At 38.3% G+C, this 27222-nt stretch overlaps 1 pseudogene; it reads left to right on the top strand.

Annotated features, from left to right (window-relative positions):
* The first annotated feature begins 24457 nt into the window (after window positions 1-24457).
* On the top strand, window positions 24458-26628 carry LOC146697364 (uncharacterized; annotated as a pseudogene).
* Window positions 26629-27222: the final 594 nt, after the last annotated feature.

The raw sequence follows: 27222 nt of genomic DNA, 5'->3' as shown, positions 1-27222 counted from the left end.
TACAGAAAATGTAAACATTTTGTGATATATATCATTGTTGGAACGATAAATGTCTTATATCGGGATATGAGATTTTGGTCATATCGCACAGCCCTAGGGAGCAATCAAACAAAAATTTAAGTGACAGGTTGCTACTAATATAAGAAAAAACAGGGAGACAAAAACAATTTAGTGAAAAAAAAATCAACTGTACAACCTCATATGCATATTTTTTGGCCTTGTTCTTTCTCAGTAACCTTGTGAAACGTCTGTAAAAAGGCCATCACCAAACAGCTAGAGATTTATAAGCAATGATATGCTCATAAGCATTGTTTCATGAAAATGTTTTCAGATTAATGGGTGAAGCTATTATCCTCCATTATTATGGAGCCATAATGCTATGTCAAATACTGAAGATGTATAACACCACACTGGAAAATATGACTGTGCCGATTTTCATATTAAATTATTCATTTTATCAAGTAAATGTAAAAACACAAGACTATAATATAATATAATTCAGAAATGGCAAATAAAGCCAGAAATACAGTGAAATAGGGAAATAAGTGAATCAAAAATAGCGGAAAATCCGGTTAAAATCACAACAAAGAGCATTTCAAAAGAAACAACACCGCAGACAGATAAAAACCTGAATGTTATTCGACCTGTTTTCATGCTAACCATTAAGAGGCTAAAGATAAAAGTTAAAGGGGCTCTAATAGTTAATGGAAAACTGTTCCACGGTTTATGACTTAAAACCCCCAGTTTTTAAGTTAATGTGTTGAATGGAGAGCAGGGTCTAGCCAAAAGATCTGTAGAACATGGAGATTGAACATGAGTGAGTAGTTCAACAAGGTTGTGATCTGCTATGTTTTTAAAATAAATAAATAACCTTAATATTAAGAATTAGGGAGCTGTGTTATCTCTGTGATACTAGAGAGGAGTCTCTTTGCTGCATTTTGAAACAGATGCAGGTCAAACTGTTAACTGATTCTTACACAGAGAGAATTACGATAGATAGGTTGAGGTGAGAGGAAATAACAGCTTAATCATTTATAAATAGGGATGATTTTAATTTTTGCATGCCTTACACAGGAAGGAAGTATTTTATCTATTTAGTTAAGAAACAATGCAAATTGGAGACTGATAATGCTAGGCAAAGGGAAATTTGATGGAGCTCATTACATAATGTAGGTTGTGTCCCAGTGAAAAAGTGATGCAAACAAAGGATTAATAATAGGCTGTTAAATCAAAATGCATCATTCATGGACAGCTGATTATCTCATCATTTGTAGGAAACATCACACATGCCATGAGACTGCTATTCAGGATGTTCTCCAGCGTTCCAAAGTTAAATCATATGCATGAATAATCTTAGATCCTATAAAAAAAATGAATTCATCAGATTCCGTTTTGCACAACGTAACCAAAGTAATTTCATGTCTCAATATTGAAGGGCTGAGCAGGTGAAAATGGTGAGTTTTCCTTGGTTCTAGTCTGCTGTAATGTACCCTTGATTCCACTTTCACAGCATCATCTACTGCTTAAAAAATTCTTCAACTCTTCATTTCACTTCCAGATTTTTTAAGCTTTGGGTCATAGAACTATCATGCAACCCTTTTGCATTTGCCTTCCTGAACTTTCTTCAGAGAATAGAGTTTAAGATTGTTTCTTAAGTAGACCGAGGCGTCTTATGAAGTGGTCCCTGACCTTCCTTTACAAGGTTGCTAGATGTGCTTCAGGTGATGAAAACTTTGTGTACACAGGCATAAATCTTATTACTTAGTGTAAACTGCATACAAGCTGAGCATTAAATTATTAGTAAATGTGGAAAATACTAAGGATGTGACTCATGATACACATGAGAATGATACAGACAGATGAAAGGGCTCAAGAGATATGAAACAGAAAAAAGAGAGGATATCACAGATGCAGACGGAGAGGTTGAGTGAATTATTTTGGCAAGCAGAGATCACAGACCTCAGAAAGCCTCAGGACATTTACCTAATACACACACACTGATACTGCGGTTTGATGGAGGAGAGGGATATTTTTCTCTAGATGTGTGCACATGTCTGTAAGTGTTCACTAAGAAGGTGATATCACAGTCACAACCACAGCCATGTAGGCATAGTTTTAGAAATGTTGCACAAAAAAATGTTTATTTTTTCACTGAAAGTTGATATCAATAAAATGTGCGTTCAGATTGCTTACATAACTTACACCTGTTAATTTATGAACTGTCACAGACAATTAGATTAAAGCTTTAATTATTGTTCACACATAAACAAAAAGATTGTTAGCATACACAGCTAATTCATTCGTAAGTGGATACCTTAGTTTTGGTCACATTTTTGGTTAGTTTTTGGCATGAAAACAAACAAAAATCTTTAAATGGTGTTTTCGCCACACCTTCACTGGCCAAAACACAACTAATCTTTTTAACAGCCAATGCCATTTAATGTTGTACTATCAATAAAACCTGCATAAGTGTAAAAATGCTCATTAAGACAAAACTGATAATGATAATAGTAATACTAACACATTCAAGTCACAGTTTTACCGAAAAAAAAAAATAAGAGTTGACTTAGTGAAATTAAACAAATAGCCAACATCTCTAACTGTTTCTTATACAGGGCATCAACTGAGCTGAAACATTCTGTGATATTTTTTCCATAACATCATGTCCAGATAAAGGTGCCTTTATGTTCAAATTTCAGTGACAGTAGTGTATAGCTTTATGTCAAATGTTGCACTGGAGTAATATTGAAGATTTGAAGAATAAATTTTGCTTTGGTAGATTGGACATAGCACTTTGAATGCAGGGCATCATATTAACTAAGCATAAAAACCTGTCGATTTGAAATGTCATTCAAAAAAGGGCATGTCATAGATTTTTTTAAGCATGGTAATTTTGTTATAGTGAATGGGTTTCAGGTAAACATTGGTTGGAATTGGTCATTCTGTACAATACAAAATAAAAAGAAATCTTTCTGAAGGTGACAAAATTCAGCTTTTATAGTTTTTGCCATGATATGAGTAAAATTAGGGAATTGAATCAAACTGTTCTGCAGTGGTTGCAGAGAGATTGTTTGTTGTAATTATCAGCTGGATAATAATGAGTCAGTGTCAATGATCTTGAATAGGATGTGGGAGGGACCTACAGACAGAACTGGGCATTGGTACATAGGGGGACTGCAAGTTTTACTCATTGGGTTCAGAATAATAAAATTTCTCTCTCGCTCTCTCTCATAAACACCCACACAAAGACTCAAATTTGAAGTGTTTAAACTGTAATAATTGTGGTGTTTTAAGTTTTATTATGCACTGTCTGTTGCATTCTCACCACCATACACATAGCATTATGTTTCAAGTTTATTTATGCTGACATTGCGTGTCAGCACAGAAACAACCCATCTATTGTGCAAGTAAGTATGACAATCATTGTTGTGAAAAGCTTAGATGTAAGGTGTAATAAATTACTTTTAAAAAAAAAACAACTCTCCTTTGATGATCTGATCCTTGATTGAAAAATTGGACTTTTTAAAATTTCCTCTCTTTTAGTGTAGAGCAGGCCAGAACTGCCCCCCCCCCCTTGCAAGACAGTCCTATGTTGGTAATAATTCTAATAAATGTGAGCACAGGAGAGAGGAAGGCACCCTACAATGAGTTGAAACACAAACTTGTTATTTATTCCTTCTTAAAAAGGATTATTATGGACAAAATCTTATTTGATATGCACCTATATCAACTTATATAGCAGAAAATTAACTAGGCATATAATTCTTTTGTTTTTCTCTGTTCAAGTAACCTATATTTGACAACAGCATAAGAAAACCCAAAATTCAGTTTTTGGTATGCCACCCCGATATTTTTAGTTACCGTAGCTAGGTGTGGGTGATATTGAGTATATCCTGTAATAATGTTAATTTATTAAGCTGTATTCCTTACTGTGAGGAAGAAATTGGAAATAATTATTTTATGTGCAAGAAATATTGTGCAGGGCTGGAAACTGTCCCAGTTGTCATAATTCAAGAGGCAGAGTACTGCTGTCTAAAACTGATGCCAAAAACAAACAGACCTTGGTAGTGCAGGAAGCAGAAACCCTAAACCTTTGTTGTTAGCGCTCTCAATGGAATATCTGACCATTATATGACATATGTAGAAGTTTGGTGCATCAGTAGCAGTTACTAGTGATGTGCGGATCGATCCTGAAATATCGATTCCTCCGATACCAATCATTTATGTTCTAGAATGGATTCTCACATTAAAATATCGATATTTTAGTAATTTAGAGTAAATTTGTAGTTTATCATTAACAGGAACACAGTGGAAAGAAACTATAACATTCGGATTGCCTACATTCAAAGGAACTACTTCCTCTTCCGCCTTTCATAGTCATGTGCGAAATACGGCTGTATAAATGTCTCGCAGCCCCTTGGCGTGCGCACTCACAACAATGGCTGAGCGTAATTGTGCGGATGTATTTTACCTCCACAAACAGCTGAGCCGTGGTTTGCAATAAATGTGGCAAAAAAAGTGAGGTGTTGTGGCCATACTTGCCAACCTTGAGACCTCAGAATTAGGGAGACATTCAAAAGGGCTGTTTGGGCGGATAAATATATTTTACAGGGTTTATTTATCGGATAAAATACGTTAAATGTCACCGTTATTATTGGCCGGCCCGGAAACAGCGGGGGTGTCCAAATTCAGAGGCTGCTTCCACCTGAGGACCGGCCTTCGCGGTCTAAAGAAAGCCGGGTAGTACGTCACGAGCTCCCTCGGTGGAGTGAAACTCTGCCGTCTGCTCCTTGCTGTCTAAAATATAACCGGACACTGACGTAAACTCTTCTGTTTAATCAGAAATAAATTGCTTCCCAAAGAAATCTGTAAATTGTTCATAGAAAGAGAAGGTGGGTATAACTTAAGAGGGAAATGGAATTTAAAAATACAAAGTGCTAGAACAACTTTAAGAACTATGTCTATCTCAATTGCAGGAGTTAAATTATGGAACAGTCTAACAGAAGAAATAAAAGACAGTCAAAACATAAAACAGTTTAAAGTAAAATATAAAAACCTAATTTTAAATAAGTATAAGAATGAAGAAAACGGGGTTAACCCAGGATGGTAATGTTGCTGGTAATGGTGTTGCGGTTCTTTTTTGGTTGTTTTTTTTGTTTTTTTGTTTTGTTTTGGTTTGTTGTTTTTCCATAACTTGTGTATCTGCAAATATACACATTCTGTATTTTTCATATGAAAGAAACTATACTGTGGTGGGGCTTGCTAATTTCTTGTTTTTGATTTATGTATGTTATGTTTTGTTTTACTTCATATGTTTATATGTTTCATATGTTGTTTGTTTAATTTAAGACAAAAAAAAATTAAATGAATGAGAGGTAAAACTTGAGGGGGTAGGGACAAATAAGTAAATACTTCAGCCTACTCCTTTTCAAACAAATAATGGAATGATATTTTGTAATGATTGTGAAGGCACATGTTTGAAATGTTTGAAATAAAAATGAACTGAACTGAACTGAACAGTTTTCTGTTTGACGTTTATTCAGCTGTGTGAAAACCCCGGAGGAACCCTCCCGAGGGAATAATAAAGTTTAATTTAATTTAATCTAATCTAATAACTTTAATCTCAGCCAAACCGATTTACTCACGAACAAATAAAACACTGAAAAAGCCAAACAAGAACATTTTTAAGTTATCAAAGTGACTTGTACATCATGTTTAACCCGAGTGGTGAAAGACCGCGGGGGTTTGAAGACGATGTGTCGGTCGGCTCAGATATTTGAAGTTTACACAGCTACATTCTCACCTGAAAATATGTTAAAAGTTTTTTTGCGACCCAGAAAGAGAAATAAGAGTGATATTAAAACTAAGTCGCTGCCGTCATTGTTGGAAACTGGAATTGGCTGGGCCGCGCTATGAATTCTGCGATATGGTTTTTCAACTTTGTTGTCCGGGTGGAAAATCTGGAGAAAGGTGGGATTCTCCCGGAAAAATCGGGAGGGTTGGCATGTATGGTTGTGGCAACATCACTAACCTTGTCAAACACCTCAGAGTAAATCACAAAATATGACGAGCGTATGTTGAGGCGAACTGAAGAGGAGGAGAGGGACAGGTGCTGCTAGGGTGAGAGTCTCTCACGGAGTCCTTTAGTCCTCCAGGCAGGCAAGGTGTTCAAATAGCACACAACTTTAGTTTTTTTATTTCTATATGATGAACTCTGCATTATTAAGTGATAAGAAGAAGGTATTCTGATGTCCTGTAATCATTATGACGCTATAATTTGAGATACAATAAATAAAATCCGTTTTGTACAAAGTATCGGTATCGGATCAGTATCGTCGATACCACCCTGAATATTACTTGGTATCGGATCGGAAAGGAAATCAGTGGTATCGCACATCACTAGCAGTTACACTGAAACTTAGGTTTACCCAGGGACTGACTGTTGTTGTTTTTTTTAATCGCCCCCGCTGGTATTACAAAAGCCACTTTAAGACTTTACCTCTTACATTCTAGAGTCAGTCTCTTCCTATACAGCATTTGTTCTGTGTCACACGCAGGTTACCAACAAAGTTGTGTTCCTCAAGGTCAAATGCTTGATCAATAACAACAACAGCATCATTGCATCATTTACCCCCTTTTCACGAGTTAACCTCAAGCTAAGCACACTTTCACGTGGACAAACAAAGGCTCATGTTCAAAGAATCTGAGTTGAATCAGGGATTGATGAGTCATGCTTACTAATACTTGATGGCAAACTATTCCAGTTTAGGGTATATGACTGAAATGCTTGATAAACCTTCGTTTTTAAGCTGGTGTGTTAAACAGAGAGCAGGTGTGTTGCTTGACTTCTAAGATTAAAGACTCTGACACTGTTGAAAGCTTGTCTTTAATTTTCTGGACTTCTTCTCCAAACCACGACATTAAATCACTAAAACCTACAATGCACTCACTAGACATTAAAGGGAGACATCCATACTCCCTACACAATGCTACACTCCTTTCTTTCTAATTATAAAAACAAACTGTATCTCACTGTTTAAAACTGTCAAAACACAGGGACTACAATTTAGCTTCAGGATGGTTTACTATATGTGGAAAAAAACAAGAAAATAAAATATAATTTCCTCATAATCATACCTTCTCTGCAAGTATAAAAAGACTCCATTGAACACCACTGAGAAAATGGCTTTCTATTTCCCTGCACCTCAGGGAGTTGGAAAACTCAGTTTCTGGAAGTTAAGGTACTTGCTCAAGGACACAAAGTAGGTGGATCATTTCCAGCACAGGGACTTGAGGCAGTACTGTACAGAGAAAAGTGTATTTTTCTGCCAAATTCCTTAATACAGCAATATACTGCACACCTGCTCGGATATAGCCACCCTAATTGTAATGAAAACTGGCCTACTGACTAGCACTTTGTTCTAGTTTAATTTTACAATCCATAATATGGAATCTTTGATAAAGTAGATGGTAGTAGTAGAACTAGGGATGGGTACCGGTATCGGCACCGGTTCTGACATAAACGGTAGTAACCAGACCGAAAAGCAGCGCACATTTCGGTGCTTTATTTCGGTGCTTTTCTTTTTCCTGAGATGTCATACACTTTGGATTCCAGCCAATCATTTTACCTTTGCAAGGATAGTAGGCGGGCCCAGGCACGTACGTTCTTTTAGAGCAGAGCTACAGATTAAAAACGCCCGAGGCGAAGCGGTCAAAGTCTGGCTGTACTTCACAGCAAAAGATGCAAACTCAGAAGCCTGCAACAAGTGCTTTAAGGTGATACTGTGATACTGTGCAAAGGAGGTAACTCCTTGAATCTGATGAAACACCTAGCAACGTATAGTATTTTGTTAAAAGCTGAGAAATGCACCATATTTGATAGCTTGCTGCGAGACCTCACACTGTGCACATCTACTGCGGGTGGGTTGCCTGTTATCGGACCCGGAGTTAGCAACATCCCCCAAAAACCCGAAGAGGAGAGTCCTGGCCCCTAGCCCTGCCAGTGTAGCAGAAATGATGACGGATGATGATGGCAGCAGCAGCCGTTCTTCTCTGCGTGAGTAGCTTAATGTTGTTCGTGTGTAATTTATGTTGAGTAGGCTAACCACGTTATTACATTAATGCACGTAAGGTGAACTAGCAAACACCGTTGTAGTTACATGCGGCTGTCTTCTTGTTTGATGGCAGATACTCCCTTCACCCTGGCCAAAAAGGCTAAAATGACCAAAGAAAAAGTGGAAAACAGCTAAACATGAGAGGTTTTTGGACAAAGTTTGTTTTTTCCATTGTTTAAGCACTGCTTCCAGCCAAGAGTGATGCCATAAATCCCCTATAGCTGCAGAAAAGGCTAACATTGTTATCTTTTTACAAAAAAACAGCTGAACATGAGAGGTTTTTGGACCAATTTTGTGTTCTCCATTCTTTAAGCACCGGTACCGTTTAAGCACCGGCACCGTTTCAAAAGTACCAGTTTGGTACTGGTATCGGATAAAACCTAAATGATACCCATCCCTAAGTAGAACACAGCTATAAATACAGTATGAGTAGTATGAATATTGCAATACTGAGCTGCACAGTTTGGCTTTAGATCATAACGTTATCATAAAAATTATAATCATAATTTTAGTATTTTGTGCAATCATTTCTTAAATACTTATGAGCAATATAAAGGAAAAAAATAAGTAGCTAGTGAAAGTTAAATAATAAATATTTCTCTTTATGACAGGGGTGTCAAACTCCAGGCCTCGAGGGCCGGTGTCCTGCAGGTTTTAGATCTCACCCTGGGTCAACACACCTGAAACAAATGATTAGTTCATTAACAGGCCTCTGGAGAACTTCAAGACATGTTGAGGAGGTAATTTAGCGATTTAAATCAGCTGTGTTGGATCAAGGACACATCTAAAACCTGCAGGACACCGGCCTGGAGTTCGACACCTGTGCTTTATGACAACATTCTGTTTAACACACCAGTAATCACCACACATGTCACTGTTTTCATATCAATCATACATCACCTTAGAGAACAGACAGAATACACTTGGTTTACAAATGTTCAAAACCTCCAAGTAACACCAACACAAACAAAAATATATGGTTGGAAGTAGTTTGAATCATTTGTCGGGCCAAAGTAGCATGTCAGTGTAATCTCCAAATAGAATAGGTGTGGTTCGTTTTACGGGTGATTTAAAACAAGGTGCTGTTTTCTGTACACGGGTGCAGTCAGTTAATTTCAATATCAAGCACAAGCAGTTTAAGACATGATTTTTTTTCTCCATTAAATATTGGGGCAATTAACAGCAAACTGTGTGTTTAAAACATCAGTTTGTGCGCTTGATTTAAATATTTTCCTTTCTATATTTTGCTCCTTGAGAATGGAACTCTGGGAAATACATATAAAACCAGGTCAGTTGCAAAATTGATTTCCTTGCTCTTACACAGAGTCTTGTCACTGTACTTTCTTTGTAAATACCAACAGTGCTTTGTTTTGTTTGTGCTGGTGACATGCGCAAATAAATCTGGCCTCTCGTGTCAAGCACATTATACCCAAATCCTAATGAAAGAACACAGCAGAGCAGCCCTCTGTCTGCCTTTCTCTGATCTCTTTGATATTCATATATACAACATTAAAATCATCTCTTCAATGTTATGTAGGCTCCCCTCATGGTGCAATGAGCTCTGACTCATTGCAGCGTGGACCTCTAGGGGGTCGAGGGGTGTCTGGCTTCAGGATGTTCAGGTCATGTAGGTTGTGAAACAAGGCCTCTGTGGGCCAGGACTATTCCATCACATACCACAGATGCTATATTGGACAGGGAACAGGGGAGTGTGGAGGCCTGCTTACTGCTGTAGGGTCAGTGACGTGTAAAGAGCCAGCTCTGATCACTTTTGTTGATTTTTAGCATAATTATCCTGCTTAGGGAAACTGTTGCTGTCAGTGTGTGTTGTTAAGAGGTGCTATGTCTGCAACAGTGTATGACCATCACAATAATTGCCACAAAAGACAAGAAAATGTAATAGATACATCAGTGGACACACACAGGCATACAAACAAAATAAAAGCCTGTGTCTTTATTCATTATCAGATAACTGCAAAATGATGTTTTATACTTTATAGGCTACCAACTGAAGAAACTAAAATTACAAATGTTTCACACAGTGTAGTCTGTTTCCTCTCCACTTCTTTGCTGGTGCAGCGTATTGCTTGCAATGGTAGTCCAGTCTGTTGTTTTTCTTTAATTCTGGTTTTTCATTGACAAAACATTCCTCAGCGCCCTTCTCTGCTGTTTCTCTCCCATTGCTGATTTTCACTACTTGCTTCTCATTTGTTCTCAGCATTTTTCTGCTGCTTGCTCTTCCTCTCTCCTCGCCTAAAGACAGGAAAATGATTTTGCTTTATCTTGCTTTGTTTTCTTTCCCTCTTAAGAGATATTTTTACCTCTTCTTTCTGTTGCACACCCTGTTCTGTAAACCAAATTTTTCAAAATGTCTCCTTCCCCTTTTTAAAGCGTCAAAATTGTTTCTCAATTGCAACTGCTAAGTCACAGCTACCTTCTACAAGTTGTTTATTAACATTTGCATTAATGAATTAACAACAGTGCCACAGATGCGGCGATACAAATTCTTTTTACTCCTTTTTTCCTTGTATAAATCTTGCCTTACTTGACATTTTAGTTGTTAAACAAATTCAGCGAGAAAGGTTTATCATGTAAACAACATGCAAACAACTCTGGGTTGGGTCACAAGTGGTCACACACAAGCACACGCAGCGCGCTTATTAAGAGAAAGGTCAGTGGTTTTAAAACAACAAGCTGCTTCAATTAGTTGCAAGCAGAAGGAAAAACAAATTATCATCTAGATACTAAAATCTACCAACAGGGCAATTCATCCACTTCTACAGGTACAAGTTTACACAAAATCTTCTGTAATTGCTGTTCTGCCAGACTGTAGTTAACATATCACTGCACCAGTCCCTTCACAGAGCAAGAAATTCAGTCTGAATAAGAGAAAAACAGTGTACTAATAGTGTTTACTAGCCCCAATGTTCAATTTGGATGGTAAATGGCAAATGGCCTGTATTTGTATAGCGCTTTACTTAGTCCCTAGGGACCCCAAAGCGCTTTACACTACATTCAGTCATTCACCCATTCACACACACATTCACACACTATTAATCTATTAACTATTTGTTTAACTTTACAATGCTATGAGAATCAGGTTGAAAGATTAAACAATGTTGTCTCGTCTTAAATATAGCACACAGAAGGAAATATTCTGTTGCCAATGTGTTAACACTATTGAACTGACTTAGGTCAATGTGCTGCTTTGCTGTGATGTCAGTAAACACATTCTTGATGAGTTTATGGGCTAATGGGGTACTGTAGTGTCATATCTTTTTAAATAGAACATCATTTTTTTTTATTTTTTTTGAATAGAACATCATTAACCCTAGAACACTATCGCTATAAATAGTAACACAATCACTAATGCCGGGTGATTTTTACCCAATATAATATGACCAACAAAAGGTACTTGTCATTAAAATATATCAAAATATGACAACACATGACAAATAAGAGTGGTCTTCTTTTACTTTCAACTGTGCCATGTTTAACAAAATGAAAAAAAAAAGTGTCATGTGGGGACCCTAAAATAATGCTCCAAAATTACAGAGAAATTAGGACAAAGAACAAAAAAATTCCTACTTCACTGGAAAGCTGGTCTTTGGTCCACCCATTCCTGGGACATTTGAGACTTCCCTGGTGAAGGCACAGTCTCCTGGACACGCTAACAGCTGCAGGAGAGAGAAATCATGTAAATGTATTTGCTTGGGTGAAAATCACCCACCAATAGAGTTTTAGGGTTAAGAAAAGGACAATAAATTGGAAATTCTTTTTCAGATGACTGATGAAGCACTACCATATGAGCCCTAAATTTTGAAGAAAATGCAGCAAGGACTTCACTAAGCAGTGAGTTATGTCATGGTGACTGTCTGTGATGTAGCTGGTGATGAGACAAGTCTGTAAATCTGGGTAAAAGCAAAATTTCAGCAGATGTTGCTGTTATACTGTATACTAAATGCAAACCTCAATGACACTGCTTTGTGTATGGTAAAGCTAACAAGTGTGACAAGTAGGGTGTCTGCAGATATTTCTACAGCCATAATGTCTTTGTCTAGTTCACTGTCAGCAGGACAGGGCTGTCCTTCAGCTGGATGAAAATACTGATTCAAGTCAGGGCTTGAATTTCATCATAAGATTTCAGGTACTCTGTATCATTTCTACCACCTGTTTTGATTGAACTCTTTGTGGACTTGGACCCACCGTGGACATCACTTGGCACATTCAAAATCTCCCTGTAATTGCTACAAGCCTTTTTGCTATTGCAAATTATACTGACATTGAGCAACATACAGTACATACTTTAACAGTGGAAATCAGAATCAGAATACTTTATTAATCTTGAATACCTTTAGTTATCCCTCATTTCTTCATATTTTGTAATGTCTTTACATATAACTAGTATATTCAAAAGCTCTTGTTTGGATGTTGGCTGCTTTTTCTTTCTTTGTCTGTCACGAAGATTCAATAATGTTGATGTAAAGGGAGGCCAACCCACGAGAAGCTAAATATGCATTTACTGCACTGGCAGTGTGTTTGGGATCATCGTCATGCTAAAAAAATTGAAGCCATGCCTGATAGGTTTGTAGCTTAAACCCATTCGCTGGAACGTTCAAGACAATTCAGTTACACAGCAAAAAGCATTGAACACCAAGTAGGCAAAGTTCTTCGTGTTACTCATGCATGAGGGAGAGAACCACGACAAGCGCCGTTCCTTCGCTTGACCCCAGTCACTCTCGTCCGCTCCCCTGTAACACTGCTCTTTTATTGAGGTCACATGAATATACATAGGTTCATTAACTTATGACGTCTACATACACACAAAGAGTACCTTGCCTGTGCGTTGTGTAAGTGTGTGTGTGTGTGTGTGGGGGGGGGGGTCAGAGTGTGACCCCATAAACAACTTCCCTAAACCTGCTGGCCTGGAAGTCCAGAAGTTCATCTAAACAAAAGGCACTTTGACTAAAACTGACATAGCTACGTTTATCCTACCATAAAACAATAAAACAAGGTACGACCTCTCCCATGCTCCCAGGGTGTGGGTGTGAATGCCAGAGCACTCTGGAATGCACACGAAGTCTTTGCAGACTCCTAAGGATCACACATCCTATCACTACACGATCGATTATACACCTCTAAGCATATATGGTTAAATATTTCTGAGCATAAATTCAATTCAATTCAATTCAATTTTATTTATATAGCGCCAAATCACAACATAAGTCGCCTCAAGGCGCTTCATAGATACAGAGAAAAACCCAACAATCATATGACCCCCTATGAGCAAGCACTTTGGCAACAGTGGGAAGGAAAAACTCCCTTTTAACAGGAAGAAACCTCCGGCAGAACCAGGCTCAGGGAGGGGCGGCCATCTGCTGCGACCGGTTGGGGTGAGAGAAGGAAGACAGGATAAAAGACATGCTGTGGAAGAGAAACAGAGGTTAATAACAGATATGATTCAATGCAGAGAGGTCTGTTAATACATAGTGAGCGAGAAAGGTGACTGGAAAGGAAAAACTCAATGCATCATGGGAATCCCCCGGCAGCCTATGTCTATTGCAGCATAACTAAGGGAGGATTCAGGGTCACCTGGTCCAGCCCTAACTATATGCTTTAGCAAAAAGGAAAGTTTTAAGCCTAATCTTGAAAGTAGAGATAGTGTCTGTCTCCTGAATCCAAACTGGAAGCTGGTTCCACAGAAGAGGGGCCTGAAAACTGAAGGCTCTCCCTCCCATTCTACTTTTAAATACTCTAGGAACAACAAGTAGGCCTGCAGAGCGAGAGCGAAGTGCTCTAATAGGGTGATATGGTACTACAAGGTCATTAAGATAAGATGGGGCCTGATTATTTAAGACCTTGTATGTGAGGAGCAGGATTTTGAATTCAATTCTGGATTTAACAGGAAGCCAATGAAGGGAAGCCAAAACAGGAGAAATATGCTCTCTCTTTCTAGTCCCTGTCAGTACTCTTGCTGCAGCATTTTGGATTAGCTGAAGGCTTTTCAGCGAGTTGTTTGGACATCCTGATAATAATGAATTACAGTAGTCCAGCCTGGAAGTAATAAATGCATGAACTAGTTTTTCAGCGTCACTCTGAGACAGGATATTTCTAATTTTAGAGATGTTGCGCAAATGGAAGAACGCAGTCTTACATATTTGTTTAATATGTGCATTGAAGGACATGTCCTGGTCAAAAATGACTCCAAGGTTCCTCACAGCATTACTGGAGGCCAAGGTAATGCCATCCAGAGTAAGAATCTGGTTAGATACCATATTTCTAAGCTTTTCAGGGCCGAGTACAATAACCTCAGTTTTATCTGAATTAAGAAGCAGAAAGTTAGCGGCCATCCAGGTCTTTATGTCTTTAAGACATTCCTGCAGTTTAACTAATTGGTGTGTGTTATCTGGCTTCATGGACAGATAGAGCTGGGTGTCATCTGCATAGCAGTGAAAATGTATGCTATGTCTTCTAATGATACTGCCTAATGGAAGCATGTATAATGTAAACAGAATTGGTCCTAGCACTGAACCCTGTGGAACTCCATAATTAACCTCAGTGTGTGAAGAGGACTCTCCATTTACATGAACAAATTGGAGTCTATTAGATAGATATGATACAAACCACTGCAGTGCAGTACCTGTAATACCTACAGCATGTTCTAATCGCTCTAATAGGATATTATGGTCGACAGTATCGAATGCTGCACTAAGGTCTAGCAGGACAAGCACAGAGATGAGTCCACTGTCAGAGGCCATAAGAAGATCATTTGTAACCTTCACTAAAGCTGTTTCTGTGCTGTGATGAGCTCTGAAACCTGACTGAAACTCTTCAAATAAACCATTCCTCTGCAGATGATCTGTTAGCTGTTTGACAACTACTCTTTCAAGGATTTTTGATATGAAAGGAAGGTTGGAGATTGGCCTATAATTAGCTAAGACTGCTGGGTCTAGAGATGGCTTTTTGAGTAAAGGTTTAACTACAGCTAGCTTGAAGGCCTGTGGTACATAGCCGATCATTAGAGATAGGTTGATCATAAATGACAATCAACAATATAAACCTGACAATGCCATTTGGCTGTAACAGATCTATTGTTCTTTCAAAAACCTACATAGCCACATCAGCTTATGGAAAATACCTAAAAGAGAAGAGTTTGTTTTCTTTAAAAAAAAAAAAAAAAAAAAAAAGCACCAGCCTGTTGCAAATACATTTGTTGAAGTATTTGACTTTACTGTTTTTAAAAGACTGTGTTTTCATATTGTGTGCTATTACATTGAATCTTTTAGCAAGTGAGTAACAAGAACTGCAAGTGACATAGATATAAGATTAAAACATTTTTTCCCAAATTATGTGAAACACAAGATGGAGACACAGACATTTTTATTGTGAAGAAATTGGTGATAATGAATAATGTATGTAATAATAAATACTACCCTGAATTGGTACAAGCGTATTGTAGAGCCAGTCTTGCTCTTAATGCTATCACCGCCAGACTATGCAGCATGTATTCATGACTAGAGGTCAGTGGATTTTTTTTTTAGTAATTCCTCTATCAGTAGTAGCAAGCAGTGTGAATTGCAGAAACAGTCGGTCAGTTCGCCCTAACCAAATTTTATTGAGTCACATGCACTGACTGCATAAAAGTCCTGAAAGGGGACATGGGTACTAACTGTTATGTGAAGGCTGTGTGCAGGCAGGAGTGGTAGTAGGAGAACCCACGGTGCAGACACTCAGAGGCAAAACTTGAATTCAAATGTAACATAACTGGATATATCAAAATAAACTTACACAGGAAGCCTGACCAACCACACAGCATGGCATAAGGGTAGATCACAACACCGTCAAACTGAAACACAGGGCTTAAATACATAGAGGGAGCAATCAGGGAATGGGCAACAGGAGGGAAACACAGCTCTCAGGCCTAACGAGACAAAGGAAGCAAAACCAGACGCATTTACATGAGACATGGACTTTCAAAGTAAAACAGGAAACATAACACAGACTGTGCTTACAGACAGGCTCACAGGCAGACACTGCAACAGAGGGAACAGAGACGTGGGACCAGGGCAGACACAGACACTGACTGGACACGGGGATATAGCAACTAAGGATTACACAGAGACATAAACCATAAGACAGAACTCTAACAAAGAAACCAAAGACTAGAAATGATAAATAATATAATAAACTCAAAACTCTGGGTCAACGACCCAGGCATCCTAACACTGACAGTCACTTTATGGAAAAGGAATTCTTTAAGTCTTTTTATGGTAACAAGTTTAAAGGAGACAAGCTTTTTGATTCAACACACCAACCTTTGGTGGCATAATGGATATCCTGTTATCATTCACTGTTTTGGAAGCAAAACAGTCATCTGGGAACATCTCTTTATAGTAAAGAGAAAACTACTGAGACATTTCGTGTAAGTCAAATAAAACTGTGAAGGGAGATTTGCCCAAATTTGCAGTGATGTAACAGTGACATGTGAATGCAGTGGTTAACTGTGCTTAACTGCTTTCAACTTGCACAGATCATGGTGTGCAGCTCCTTGGCCATGATTGGTTACAGTGGACTCTAATTGAAAAGGCATCCAGTTTACTCATGATCTGACGCCAAAGACAAGAGAGCCAACCCTTGTATCTATTCTATGCACACTATAAATATATTATTTACATTTTTAAATGGAGCCTTTCAGTATTATTTATTTTTGATTTGCATCAATATATTCCAAAAGAAAATAAAAGTAAAAATAAATGCACGAAAATACTGTCACTCTTTGAAGTTGTGCTTTCATGGAGGGAATTGTGGCATAAAATTGTGAATGAAAGAAACCCTCTAATAGAGGGAAAACAAAAATAGAGAGTTTATGAAAGGGAAAAGGCAGGCAATGAGGAAGAAGCCAAAGCACTAAACTAGATGGAGCTGTAAACCAGCACAGAGCGAAGAGGGTGAAGCAGAGTGAATGATGTAATATTAAAGCTGTGTTGAACATATGTAATAACTTCCAGGTGGTTGTTCAGGTTAATCAAGCACTTGTAATTCAAGTAACTCTTAAAGATTTGAACCTCAAAAACGTTTTAATTTACCATTCACATATAGCCACACACACTGCTCCACACAGAAAATTACACACCACGTTGCACTGCTACTGCATCTAATGCTATTGTGGCTGTTGTTGCCATTATGGTTATTATTATGCAGACACAGAGTGAATATGAAATGACTTTGCAGGACCGCTTCACACCGCATCCTGTGACATGTATGAAGAATACAAAAGAAATGCATTAACTACGTAACATCATTTCTCATTTCTGTCTATGTAAATGCCTGCATCTGTTGGTTTTCCATTGTTGTTTTCATTGCACCTTAAAATGACGCTCTAATTATTGTTGTTGCCTAACTTTTCTGTATGAAATGCCTTGCAGTGATGTGGACTTGGCAGTTAAAAAATTTACAATATGCATACACTGCCCCTGCACTGCATTTATGTGTGCATGAGATTGTGTGAAATCAGTTCCCATCTTTGAAGAACAAAAAAAAAAAAAAATTAAATAATTAAATAAACAATAAGAACAGATAGAGGCAGCAGTGTGTTTGCTAATAGATTCTCTTTCTGTTGTTTCTCCCTTGAATCTTTTTTTAACCATACCAATGCTTTCTATTGCTCTTATTTTTGTCGCTTTTCTCTGCAGAAGCCGGTAAAGTCAGATTTATCACAAGCCACCATAGCAAACTTAACTTCTCAAAACATTTCTGTGACTTTCACAAATACATATTCTCACATTTTAGGATAATTCTATGAGATTGACTAATAAATAACCAAATAATAGCTTTCAAAAAATACTGAGGTATAACAAAACACTTTATGTTTACGTTATGGTAAATGAACAGTTTTATAGAGATTTTTATAAGACAGATATTGTGTACATTGGTAACAATGGTACATTCTATTGCTATTCTGCATTCCTGTAGAGTAATACTTTATGGATTTTTAAAAAGTAAAAACCAACTTCCAGTTGAAGAATTTAACTCAGACACATGAAAAAAGGCAGCGATCAATAACTGTTCTGCAACAAAAAACCCTGTTATGTACCAGAAATAATTTCTCTTTTCTCTTGCAATGTTGGAAAATACTGTAATTTCCTTTTTATAGATCTTTAGAACTCCTCCTTGAATCGCTACCTTATCGTGGTGGAGGGGTTTGTGTGTCCCAGGGATCCCAGGGGCTATGTTGTCTGGGGGCTTTTGCCCCCTGGTAGGGTCTCCCATGGCAAATTGGTCCTGGGTGAGGGACCAGACAAAGAGCGATTCAGAAGACCCTTATGAAAAGGATATCGAGGGAACAGTTTACCCTGCCCGGGATAGGGTTACCAGGGCCCCGCCCTGGAGCCAGGCCCAGCGTCTGGTGGCTGGGCCTTAGTCCATGGGGCCCAGCCGGGCACAGCCCGAAGAGGAGACATGGGCCCATCCTCCCGCTAGGGTTGCCAACTCCCTGAAAAATAAATAAGGGACACCTCGTGGCCAGGGCCGGGCGACCCAGTTGTCTTCACCCTTCCTAGCTCTTTTTTTGTGTGTGAAATCATTTTTTTAACCATTTGACTTGAAGTTGATTTAAGTAGATATATTCTACTTAAATCATATTCTATTCTTTGTGATATGAACACATGTGAAACAAATGATCATTTAGCCATTTATTTTTAGCTCAAAATGACAACATTAACACAGTAAAACACGTCTCTTTCTTAAACAGAAGCCTGTCATGCTTAACTTTTGAGAATATAAATAAATCTTTCTTTAAAAGAACTCTGTCCTGCTTAACTTAAAATAATAGAAAACAATAGAAAGAAAAATATTCTTGTAACAGTGCACATATAGTGCATTTACTACAATTGGCTTCAGCTGAGGTATTATTTCAGCTTTTCTAATGCTAATCAGCTGCTCCCGTTTCTAAACCCGCTTGTTCCCATGATTACGCACCTTAACTCGTCATCATTATTCATCTATGTATTACTTTTATGTATTAGTCATCTATTTGTTGTAATCATCTATCCTTGCAGTTGTTTATTACACAAAATAAGTTATATTATCACACTTCTGGCCACATAGCGCTGTTATTCACTGCACATGCCCATATTAACTTTTTCCAGCCAGGTGTTTTCCTTTTCCCATTCTTCCCTTTCTCTGAGGGGAACAAACATTGCTGCTCTAATGCTGGGCTTACACTGTGCGATTTTTGGCCCATTTTGAGACGATTTTTGAGTCGTGCGACCGATTTGGTGATCGGCTTGATTTTGGCCTTCATCGTGGGTTGTGTAGTATACGTGGGGTAAAGAGAAGTGATTAACACCTCACGACCAGCTCCCAATCATCAATCGCTCGTGAGGGTGTCACCGCAGCTGCTCACACTGCTCACGCGCAAACACGTAAACGTCGGTGAAAAAGACGGAATAGCACAGTGGTGCAGCGTGTGCACTATCCACAAGCGATGGAGGCAAAACTTGTAGAACTTTGGAAAGCTCATCCGAGCCTTTTCGATGTGGCCTCACAAAATTATCACGACCACAACAACCGTGAAAATAGTTGAATTTGCATTGCTGCTCAATCAGAGCTGTTTTTCAATGTTTTTCATTAGCAATTTAGCAAAGTTGATGGTGGTGGTGTGCGTGTCTGTGTGAGTGAAAGGCAGAGAGAACCTTCATTTCATGGAGGCACAGTGTGAGCACTCAGGTCGCATCAGAGCATCGGGCGGTATAGTGTGAGATCCTGCATCGTGACCTACCAACTTCTAACCCCTGCGAGTCAATCGTGCAGTTTGAGCAGGAGCTGAATAACGTGACTGAAAAAAATCGCACAGTGTATGTCCAGCTTTAGGTGTACTGTCGTCCGAGACTTGCACCGCAGTGTTGGCGTTTGTTTCCCTGTTGGCCATGCTTCTTGTTGTGGTCATCTGTTGTCTTCCGGTATTTTCTCCGTAAGCGACCTTTCCTCGACCAATGAGATGAGCGGTGATCTGAATTGTCATACTCGAATTGTCATAAGTGTGCTGTCAGCTCATTGGTCACAAAGCAGGAGAGGGGCTGGGAATTATGTTTTCAAACAAAGTGTTAATTCCATTAAAAGTTATAGACTACTTTTGATTCTCACTGTATTACGGGACAAAGTGCGTCCCTTATTAGCTCAATACGGGACGTGTACTTTTGTTTCTAAATACGGGACGATTTCGTTTTTTAAGGGACGGTTGGCAACCCTACCTCCCGCAGGCCCACCACCCGCAGGAGGCGCCATAGGGGTCGGGTGCATTGTGTGCTCTTTGCTTAGGCTGCTGCCCCCGCGACCCGGCCTCGGATAAAGCGGATGAAGATGGATGGACGGATGGATAGATCTTTAGAACAGTTAAATATTAAAATATACTTTTTGAATAAAGACTTTATCTTCTGTGTATATGCCAGTTAAAGGGAACCCCGACTATTATGACAAGTTACTCTAAATATGTTACAAATTATCTCCACTACATAAAAACATACTTGAGAATAACTACATTTTTTTGGTTATTCATTAAATCTTTGTTGTTTAAAACTATTTTGGAGCCGTGGGAGCAGCCATGTTTTTTTGCACACAATGCATTCTGGGACGATGACGTGTATTGGTTGTCGGTAGTATAGGTGCTTTTGTTCAGCTAACCTGTTTTGTTTTTTAAGTGTAGCAACCGTATTAATTAACTTGCCTAATAGTCCGCTGCAAAAGTCAAATGATCACTGCAGCATTACGGAGAGTTGAAAAACTGTCTAAATTTGTTCATCTGTAATAAAATGATCAGTGTGGCTGCTCTGCCAGGTGTAACAAATAAGTTTAACATCCAGGCATCCATCAAAACGGAATTTATGACATTTAACTGAGTTAGAAGTTAGCAGGGAGTTAGCTCGCAAGCTTCCATCTAAATATAATATACCATGTTCTGACTGAGAGATTTATTATCAAATTAAAACGTACAGCTCTGCTTTCACTTCCAACATAAATGACGACAGGAAAGTAAACTGCAGTGATATTTGTAGGGTTAATGAAGTTGGGCTAGCTGGTATATAATGATGTGCTACGTGATCGCTAGCACGACAAGCTATGTTAGCATAACATAAACAGTAAAACTGGAGGATGAATGCTAACAAACGGAAGACTTTTTTCCACTCGATAAAAGTTAATATGAGGGTTCCCAATGGTTAGGGGCAAATGCAATCGCATGGCAGGATCCTGTAAACGGACCAAACGTCAGTCAGGAGAACCACCGAGATAATCCATCCACAATATAAGGTTAGTCATTAATATACTGCTGCTGCATGGGCTGGGCTAGTTACATGGTAAGGGTTTAACAACTGAGCTTTAAAATGATGAGAAGCCGACAGTGATCACTGACTGGTTTTAGGGGATTGTTGAGATTAAATTGAACAAGATACAAAGTATTAAAACATGTTAAAAACACAACAGTCTTATTAAATGCAGACTACTTTGGGCCCGGAAGCAGGATTGATAATGTTATCACTTAAAGTCTGGATACCGGTTATGGAGGCTAACAAGGGCTGCCCAAAAAACATCTGGATTAAGACATATGGCTTCAAAAAGTTTTGGTGCTTTACAACAAACGCTCTCAGTCGCCGTTGCCATTGGCAAGCAGCAGAGGTGTGGACTCGAGTCACTTAACTTGGACTCGAGTCAGACTCGAGTCATTAATTTTATGACTTTAAACTTGACTTGAAAAAATGTTCTAAGACTTGTGACTTGACTTGGACTTTTACACCAATGACCTGGGACTTGAATTGGACTTGAACCGGTTTACTTGAAAAGACTTGATATTTCACCCAAAATCTAAAATTTTACACGCATATTATATAGAAAGTGTGCATCATTTATTAAAACCACACTCCATATGTATGTGTGCGTGAGCTGTAGCACAGCCAATCAAATTAACCAGATCTTTTTTTAAAAAGAAAAAAAAAACGCTCAAAAATGTTATTTTTTTCAGATACATAAACTATGAAGTAGTCAACAAAAAAAACGAAATGCAATATGCAAATCATGCAAGAAGAGAATCACAGACAGAGATGGAACAACTTCCAACTTTCTCCGACAGTTGAAGTTGCATAAAGGACAGTAGGTGGTGCTTCTCTTTTGCTACGATGAGATCATGACTTCATCTAACTAGCAAATGTTGTACAGGCTATGTTGGTGATACAGTTTTTTTTAATGTGTATGATATTTTTGTCATTTTTTAAAGTCGGTCCTACAAGCGCATCCAAGAATAACATGCAGCTTATCTCAGAACTGTCGGTGAAAATTATTTTTGGAGCTAGGTTTAATTGAGCTGCATTTTAAAGAGGTGCAATTTCACAATTTGTGTATATTTTCTAAGTTCACTATTTTGTCATGTGTTGAGAAAAACACAGATTTAAAAATTACATGGTCTAATATTTACATTTAGCCATTTAACATTTAACTGCAACATTCTTTTTTCATTTTTTTTAAAGACTCGAAAGGACTTGAAATTCAAAGTTTCAGACTTGTGACTTTACTCGGACTTTTACACCAGTGACTTGAGACTCGACCCTGACTTGCCTGACATTACTTGAGACTTGACTTGTGCCTTGAGGATAAAGACTTGAGACTTACTTGAGACTTGCAAAACAATGACTTGGTCCCACCTCTGGCAAGCAGTAGCCACATAGACACCAGTAGTTTTCCCTGACTCTCTCATCCTCGTGTGACGGATTGGTTTCATCTTCATCTAAACAAAGTGCTGGTTGACTATTTTCATTCTCTCTCCCGGTTTGCTCTGGTTCAAACTGGAAAGGTTGAACAGAAGCCATTTCCAGTGCGCTGCTAACTGTGAACTGGATGCGGTGCAACCGTATGACGTCACTACCCAGAGTGCATTGAGAAGTAAATAACAATGGCGACCTACTGGTAAATCGGTTTTATATAAAATGTGCTTAAAAGGAAAACATTTGGTGTATTTTAATACCACATATAGTTATTGAAATTACAGTACATATTTTAGCGCAAACATGTCTTAATAGCCAGGGTTCCCTTTAAAGGGATAGATAGATAGATAGATAGATAGATAGATAGATAGATAGATAGATAGATAGATAGATAGATAGATAGATAGATAGAATTTTATTTCGAACATGCAAATATAATTGAAATAACAACAGAAAAAAAACCAAACAAAACTTAAAAATCATCAAGTTTTCATGTATATATCTTTGTCTACAGAATGCGTGTGCTATAATAATAAAGAAAATAAACCATTCACACACCGTGTTGTGTTCCACATGCACAGCATCAGCAGGCAGTCACATTTTATTTATTAAGTTACAGCAGACCAGCACAGTAAAAGGCTGACATGACAGACAAACCTGAAACACTGATTAAATAATCTAAAAGTAAAAAAAGATTTTTTTCTTGTCTTGTTATGTAAAACTAACTTGTACTTTCTTTTTACAATAACTTTACATGCTTGAGGAAATCAGAATATACTGCTTTGCACAACCATTTTTCTCAGTGTATGTATGTTGCTTCATTATGATGATCTGAGGGTTCTTTAGTCTCTGAAGTGAAGCCCTTCATTACACATGCTCACTCCAGGTGACAGTCACAGTAAGTGTGCCTGCTTCCTGTCGTCAGCTGTGATTGCACACTGTCACAGTATCTGCATAGCAAGCAAAGGTTATTTAATAACAGCTTGCACATTGTTTGGGGGCAGCTGTCAGTCAAAAGGCAAATTTAATTGCTCTTAAAACCTCAAAATAAATTTCAGGTAAGGAAAATGTGGCAAATCGATGGCATTTGATGAAGAGAGATAATTTGTAATTACAAATTGCCATTTGAATTTTACACATTTCTGATAACTGAGGAGTTATATTTGTCATGTTTTACTTTGCTAGGTGACAGCCAAAATGTTACTACTGCATGTAACTACACCAGTGTGAAATACAAATTTCCAAATAACACTTTAAGTTAAATTTGAACATTAAGTAAAAGTTTAACTGAGAAAATAATGAAACTAATATAGAGCATTTAGTAATAGTAGCAAATAGCTCCATGTAGAATCTACACCAGTTAACAATGTGTTTTGCCTTATCTTCAGTCAGAAGCTAGTCCATGAAGCCAGATAACACACACCAATTAGTTAAACTGCAAGAATGTCTTGACCTCAAATTTTCCATATTACCCCATTAGAGTTCTTCTCTCTCAGCTTTCAGGCCTCTCTCTACTTTTAAGAATAGGCTTAAAATTTTCCTTTCTAATAAAGTCTATAACACAGATGTTCCTGTATAGGGCTTTGGAGCGTGATGTCACGGGAGGTGGACCACGCCCCCTTCCGCCATGACAGTAGGCCAGACAAAGGATAAAGCTTCAGCTATGGTTTGTACGTGTTGTGTTGTCGGTTGCAATGTTAGATCACACGATCGTGAAGGCAAGAAGCTGGATAATGGGCTCTCTTTTCATCATGTTCCATAACGAAGAAAGCTTTGTAATGAAGACTGTCATTTCCAAAACACTGCCCCCCCCCCCCCCTCTTTTTTACGCACACACAATTTGTTTTTACACATACAAATCTTTTTTATGCACACACAAATTTTTTTCACACATACAAATCTTTTTTACACACACACAATTTTTTTTTACACATACAAATCCTGATTTACAAGTACAAAATATTTATGACCACATTTTGAGCCCATATAAAACATGCTAATGTGTGATGCTGCAGAACCACGTCATGTCGACTGAGTAGCTTGTGATTTGGCATTATTGCAGGCAAACCAGCATATGAATTGGATGTAACAAATCCAGACTGGGCACCAACACTGCACATGGGGCACGACGACATACCTGTATCAGACTCGGACCGGCACGCAAGGCCTATGCAACGGAAGCGAAAAAGAGCACCCATCGGAGGTAAACACCCCCCCTCTAAAAACATACTAAATTGCTGTAGTACACTAATCCGCACATAACTTCCAGATGAATCACACACCTCTCATTGGAATATTGGTGTACATTTACCTTATGTGTATGCACTAATTTTATCTTACAGGCTTTCGTTATGCAGCTGCAGAGTCTGAAGGTGTGCCCCGTGCAGAAGCGATCGATGAAGATCTGACAGAAGACCAACAACAAAATCACAATGTCATGGAGGCAGTGGACAGCAGTTGTGTTGGACAAGTGGAGGTTGAGGTACCAGCTGCAAATGTGGACAGTGGTGATCGGACAGACAGCGTCACGGAAGCTAAAGGGAAGATGAAGGATTGTGTGTGCAATGAACAGGGCAGAGCAGAAATAAACCGGCTGTTGGAGGAGAACAGACTGCTTCGATCACAGTTGCAAAAGACAGAGCTGAATGAACATTTCTTAAAGGATGATACCGAAAAAGTAAGATATTACACTGGACTACATTGTTATGCTGTCTTAATGTCCCTCTTCAACACTGTCAAAGATTTCCTGCCAATATCGAAGAAACTGACAGGTTTCCAAATGCTCTTACTCACACTAATGCGTCTGAGACTTGATCTTCCAGTCCAGCATCTTTGTCATCTATTCGATGTGTCCCACAAAACACTGTCTTCTATCTTCGCCGATACCATTGATGTTTTGTATGCCCGCTTAGGAGCACTGGTGCACTGGCCTGAGAGGCCACAATGCCTCCACAGTTTACTGAAACTTTTGGAAAACGAGTAGCCATCATTGTTGACTGTTTTGAGATTCGAACAGAAAGACCATGTAATTTAAAGGCACGTGCACAAAGATACTCTCATTATAAGGGTACACACACCATAAAATACCTCATCGGGATTACACCCCATGGAGCTATTTCTTTCATTTCCAGGGGATGGGGGTGGCGTGCATCAGATAAACACATCACAGAGAAATGTGGCATTCTTCAAAAGCTGTTACCAGGGGATGTAGTATTGACTGACAGAGGCTTCCCAAAACGGTATCAAATGGTCCTGTGTTATAGCTTTATAGCACTTCAGTTTCTCTATCCTTTTTTCTATAGTACATATGACCTGCAAAGTAACATACCATATTCATTATTTATATCGCACATCATATTATGGATGGTTATAGATAGCTTTCCAGATAATAGTAAAATGCATTTTTTGTGCATGCTGAATGTAGCCCAACAGGCATCTGACCCTTTATCTCCTAAAAATGTATTTTACTGTTCCATTTTTTGAACTGTGAATAATGACTATTGTGTTTTATCCGGGATAGTGCCAGACATTATTTCAGAGAGTGTTCCAGATAATGACTTTGGGTTACTCTGGAGATAATTTCATGGCCATTTTCTCCATATTATCTATCAGTTCATTCATGTGTCTCTCTGTTTCAGACATTTTTCTCTAAGCTTTTTTCTTCTTTCTCTGCCTGTTGATTTTGGCAGAATAGTCCAGTGTCTTTGTGGTTCATAATTACCCGCCATATGACACAATCCTTTCTTAATTTCAGATTGTGGTAATTGTCACTACATGTTGCTATTGTGGGGAGTCTGGTGCAGTTGGCAGTCCTAAGTCGATTCCTTTGACAGTCACATGAAATAACAACAGGCATCACAGATTTGAAATCTAAGACCACCTACCTGGTGTAACAGCTTTTGGAGGGTTTTCGAGAGGCAGAGAGATGAAAAAATCTAGTAAAGTAAGACTTTTTACCTGGTTGTCACTTCAAGGGTAATTTTTCTGGTTATGTCACAACTTAATCTTGTAGTGGTGTTCTGCTGCAGAGTTATTCTCCTTTGTGTTTTGGTAAATATTTGTGTGATTTTCAGTGCTTTGGAAAAATCTTATAGCCACCCCTCACTGTGCTTCTGAGGAGCCAGATTTTCCTGTTGTTTTTTGGTTGTTTTTTTTTTTTGTTTTGTTTTCTTCTTCTTTTTGGCCAGTGGCTGCTTTTTCACTAATTTTCAGTTCAGTCCATGTACCTGACCTGTTTTGTTTTTGTTTTTTAATTAAGGTAAGTCTTAGTTGTGTGTTTCTTTTATCTGTTTATTTATTCATGTCTGTTAGTGATATCACTTATATTACAGAATATGTGTAATATGACAATGTCTAAG

Source organism: Copadichromis virginalis, linkage group LG12 (genome assembly GCF_057382275.1).
Source record: "Copadichromis virginalis isolate Kocher_CV1m ecotype Utaka linkage group LG12, C_Virginalis_male_GT1.1, whole genome shotgun sequence".
Lineage (NCBI taxonomy): Eukaryota > Metazoa > Chordata > Actinopteri > Cichliformes > Cichlidae > Copadichromis > Copadichromis virginalis.
This window is presented reverse-complemented; position numbering and strand designations above follow the sequence as displayed.